This window comes from Gekko japonicus, unplaced genomic scaffold (assembly GCF_001447785.1).
Source record: "Gekko japonicus isolate JY-2015 unplaced genomic scaffold, Gekko_japonicus_V1.1 scaffold801, whole genome shotgun sequence".
Lineage (NCBI taxonomy): Eukaryota > Metazoa > Chordata > Lepidosauria > Squamata > Gekkonidae > Gekko > Gekko japonicus.
This window is the reverse complement of record NW_015163111.1, coordinates 556,477-561,933: the sequence shown is the minus strand read 5'-3', so window position 1 is coordinate 561,933 and position 5,457 is coordinate 556,477.

The window sequence follows — 5,457 nt, the reverse complement described above, 5'->3', positions numbered from 1 at the left end:
TCGCTTAAACTCCCACGGGTAAGTGTCTCTCGACAGTTTTCTCCGCTTTTCTTCCGCTCCCCCCTCTCTCTTTTAAAGTATGCACATGGGAGGCGTCCCTCCCCCCACTCGCTTTTTCTCCATCTGTGAAGTAGGGTGGGGAGCTGCCTTTTACTTTTTAAATCGCCTTAGCATTGACTCACATTCATTGTTGGTCTTCCGACCCCGCTCCAAACTTCATTTCAAACGCCGGATCTCCTACGCTTGCTCCGGTTAGCGCCACTAGTCCCATCTGGGTCTCATGGCATGGGGAACCACTGGAACGAAGAGGTGCCTCAATTCTCGGGCATTCCGCCCTCAAAGAGGCCGCCTCTTAAAAAGTTCCTTGGCCAGGGCCCCTTCGCCGGGTCCCTGGGGGGGGGGCTGCGAGCCTGTGCACCCCCTCCCCCAGCCAGAGCACAGCTTCACCTCCAAGCACTCCGGGAGGTGAGTCTGCTTAACGTGCCATCATCGACCGGAAGTCAATCGCAAGTCATATTTCTGTAGCACCTTCAAGACAAATAAAGTGGTTGTACTATACAAGCAAATCTGGTACAAGGGTATCCAACATCCCACCTGCCAACATGTTTAGTAGAGCCCACCAAGTATTTTTATACAGTGGGTGGGGTCAAGGTGAAGCTCCTGCCCAGCAGGGCGTCTGACTGGCCATTGGAGATATGGTTGGCTCTGCCAATTAAAATAATGATATTTAGGGATCAGCTGCCATGACAGTGTTGGTTTTATTCTCTCTCTCATTCCTCTTTCCCGGTACAGTTTTGAAAAGTATCCCTCTTCTTCCCTGCCTTTGTCCTTCCTCTGTGTGTGTGTGGCACTGCTTCCTGTGGCAGGCATATTGTGGTTGGCTCTACCCCCCAAGACAGACATTTGGTGGTTGAGCCCACCACCCTGTGTCAGAGTGCAAAGGTGAGCACACACAGACTTTAAAATGATGGGAACCTCCATTCTAGAGTTTAGAAAGCTGATAGGTTTATTTTCTGTGTACATATTGGAGGGAGGAGGGAGATAGTACAATGTGGTACTTAAGGACGAAGAAAACGAATGCCTCCTGTCCTTAAAGGTGTGCCTTTATTTAACAGCATAGTCATTTCTGGTTTCAACAAAAGAACATTGGGCAAAGAGCCAAAATGTTCTCCCAAAAGTTGGTTGCATGCTAAATCTATAGTTTGTTCAGCAGTTCAGCCTAATGGGTTGCAGGAAAAGTCTACCCATTTGTCTGCTATTGTTGTTTTTATGAAATCTATCTTCTTGTCATGATAATTGCTCTAGTTTCATCATAAGCAGAGCATGAACTGCAAATGTTTCTAAATTATTGTAGCTAGAGAAGATAGAAAATGGTGCTGCATGCAATTTATTACAGCTCCTGTCTTTTAGGGTGCTTAACATGGTTGAGATTGATTAGGTACAGAATTAATTTAGCCTCCCTCCCTGCAAATCACTATTCTTTTTTATGCCTCGAAAAACAAAGAACTACTTTTAATAAACAGCTTTCTATCTCCTTACAGCTGAGTATGCTGAAAGTACAAGGTCAATAGTTAAATAAATGTACTTAGCCAATCTTGCAACTCTGCTATGTTCACTGGAAGAACAACTGTGTGGGACTGCTATTGCAGTCGAGACTAATTAGTGACAGAAATGCAGGTTTTTAGTACAGGTACACTTGGGTTGGTTTGCGGAAAGACTGTCATGACCCAACAATGCCAGGAGGAGTTTACACTTCCTGTGTAGGGCTATGCATTCTGTTGATGCTTTAGATATGATCTTTGAGTGCTTTCTCTCATTCCAAGACTTCAGCTGATCTTGTGCAAAGTAAGCACTTCTTCTAAACTTCGATTAGGGTGCCGCCTTTTAACATCAAGGCCCTGGCCCCAACATCATCGGTACTATCTCGAAGAACAACAGCATGGTAGGAGCCTGAACTATGGCGGTAGGCAACTGTTCCAAATGTTGAGAGAATGCCACCATCTTTTACTAACATCTATGTTCTGAGAATTTGTCATTTTATATGCTGTGATTGTGATCTTAATTTAATTGTGTTTTAACATACTCCGGTGTTTTGCTATATGTATATGTATATATATTGTGAACCGCCCTGAGCCTGCCATGACGGGGAAGGTGTGATACAAATTTAATAAATAAATAAAAATAAATAAATAAATGTAACAGAAGATACAATTAACAGGGACAACCGAGACTGTGTTAGGGCACTGGAGGTGCACTGGTGGTTTTCTACATTGGGTGTTAATGTTACGTTTATTTTTGATTAGGATAACTGTAGAATAAGATCAGATGCACAACACATATGGACTATAACAACTGAAGTCAACAATGCTCAGGCTGTACTAGATTTTAGTCTATTTTATATTTTGTATTAACATACAGACAGCTGCTTGTTCCAAAATTAATTTTATCTCTGAAGCTAATGTAAAAATTCTAAAAGTGAAATGAGAACCAAAATCAAATTGAGAGGTGTTGCTTCCTTTTTCCTGTCTTCTGCCAACATGCTACAGCTCTGGGTTTGGGTTGTTTTTTTGTTTTTTTTTTAAATTGAAGTGAATCAATCTATTTCCGTGCCTACACAGGAATGTCTGTTTTTAATCTCGAGTATAGAATGATAGTTGCCTCATGCAGACAAAAAAGGATGTCGAAAATAATACTCATTTGCAGCCTTCAGCATGAAAATAACTGAGTTTTCAACCTGCCACAGAATGCAAAATAGAAATAAATAAGAACACTGGCATCTCGTGACGGAGGCATTGCCATTTGTGGTTTTGCTTGGCTTGCAATCTCTTTGAGCTGTCGGCCTCATTCTCACTGAGGTGGCTGCACCACTGCAGACTGCCAGTTGAATGCTCCTTGCTTAAACAACACTCATACAGAAAAGTACTGTGTCAGGGCAAAGGCTTAGAGAAGGGCTGTGGCTCAGTGGCAGAGCATCTGGTTGGCATGCAGGGGATCCCAGATTCAGTCCCAGATTCAATCCCTGGCATCTCCAGTTTAGAAAAACGATCAAGTAGCAGGTGAAATGAAAGACTTATTCCTTGGATAGCTGCTGACAAAGCAACAGTGGGTTATTCTTTCCCCCATGCCATTTTCTACCCCACCCCCAGCTTCTACTTACCCCCCGGGGGGGGAAATTTCAGGTACTTAACTGTATTCTAATTATGGAGGGTCTCTCATATCACATTTGACCCTGGGAACTAACCCAGCACAAGAACTGGCGAACAACCCATTTTTTCCTTCTCTGCTTCTGAGGTGTTGCTTTATGAAGGGATGCAGCACAGTTCCTGCCGTCTCTGATGAGGAAGAACATATGCTGCTCTTATGGCACCATCTATTTTGAAACTGCAGATAACACAGACGATGCTAAACTTTAAAAAAGAAAAAGAGCAAGCTACTCATTTGTTTTCATAATAACCTCTATTTTGAACCTTGAAAAAAATGATGGCAGAGAAGCAGCAGCAGGGCTGACTGTGTTCTTAAAATGGCTTTGTTGTATGGAATAAAATTTAATTAAGGCAAATTAAATTAAGAGCTCGGGTAAAGCATGTTTGGCTGTTTATTTTACTGGAAATTTTCTGAAGGCAATTAGTGCACATGGTATGAAAGTACCTAAGTTCCCTTCAGGTGCTGCAGTCTGAATGAGCTGCTTGCTTCTCCCTGTGGCCAGTTTGGTGTAGTGGTTAAGACCAGTGGACTCTAATCTGGAGAACCGGGTTTGATTCCCCACTCCTCCACTTGCAGCCAGCTGCGTGACCTCGGGTCAATTACAAATTCTCTCAGAGCTGTTCTTTCAAAAGCAGTTCTCTCAGGGCTCTCTCAGCCCCACCTACCTTGCATGGTGTCTGTTGTGGGGAGAGAAAGGAAAGTAGATTGTAAACCACTCTGAAACTCTGAGTGAAGGGCAGGGTATAAATCCAACTTCTTCTTCTTCTTCACTTGTGTTAGGTTGCAAGTTCTGAGGAAGATTATGAACAATTCCTTATAAAACATGGTAGAAGCTAAACAAGGATCCTATCCACACATGGTAACTGCCAGCCAGCAGCGGAAGGACTGGGTGTAACTTGGATGCTTCCAACGCTGGACAGAGCTGCTGCTGAAACTTTAACTAAAAGTGAAATCCAAAAGCTAAGTGGGAGGTTCTTCCTCAGATGAAAGAGAAAAATTTCTGTGGGAAGCAAGAAGCATTTCAGAAACATCAGCAAAAATTCTTAGATTCTACATATCCTAAGTGTAGTGTTCTAAATGTAATTTCATCTGAACTAATGTGTGAGAACACTTGAAAGTTCATCTTTTTTTTTGGGGGGGGATAGTTAAGAAGTTTAAGGAAAGCAAAAAAAAAAGTTTCAGAAGAGTTTCTTTCAGGATAATGAAATTTTCCTAGAAATGACACTTCCATATTTGATCCCATGTATGTTTATTTCTTTATTCAGTACAAGACTGGTCAGATGACAGGCTTGGTGTTCTCTGGCCTTGCCTCTAATTTCTCCGTTTCATAACTGAGAGTTTGGATTAGACATCCCACCCTGCATGCTCACTCCATGGTTGACCATTCAGATTATTGCTGTGCGGTAACCATGAAGTGGGTGGTCGGGCAGCATCCTTATTGAAAAATTGTCTTTCATACATGCCCTAAGCATTCATTCAAATTATTACTCCACTTTGACAGCTCCACGATCCCTCCACCAAGTACTACGGCCCCTCTCAGCCTCCTTCGCTTCGCCTCTCTTCCTTGGAATACATGGGAGGGGGGGAGTGCAGAATTACATGAGAGTATCCCCATTGACTTCAGTACATTTAAAGGTAAATGGCTCGAAAGCCAGTCAAATCCGACTCTAGGGTTGCGGTGCTCATCTCCGTTTCAAAGCTAAAGAGCCAGCGCTGTCCAAAGACATTTCCGTGGTCATGTGGCTGGCATGACTAAACACCAAGGCGCAGGGAACACTGTTACCTTCCCACTGTAGTGGTACCTATTTATCTACTCGCAATGTCTTGCTTTCGAACTGCTAGGTTGGCAGGAGCTGGAACTAGAGACGGGAGCTCTCTCAGTCATGCAGCATACTCGAGTTTCGAACTGATGAACTACCGCCGTTCCACAGCCTGCAGTTCAGCATCTTAACCACTTGAGCAACCGCAGCTCCTCAGTACATTTACCCTTGTGTCAACAATGGAAGTTCAGACAGCTGGAAATGTGAGGTGAAAGTGCAGACATCCAGGGATGGTTCGAGGTGCTTCTGCACCCTAGGCAGGTACAGATGCCAACCTCCCAGTGGGGCCTGGAGCCCCTTTTGCTGCCGCCACCTCCTCCCCCCCAGGGGAGAGGGGGAGGGCGGGTGAGCTGCAGAGCAGGTCTGGCTTGGGGGTGGGGCCGGGCAACATGGAAGGGCAGCCCCACAGAGCCTGGAGCACAGACAAGAGAGC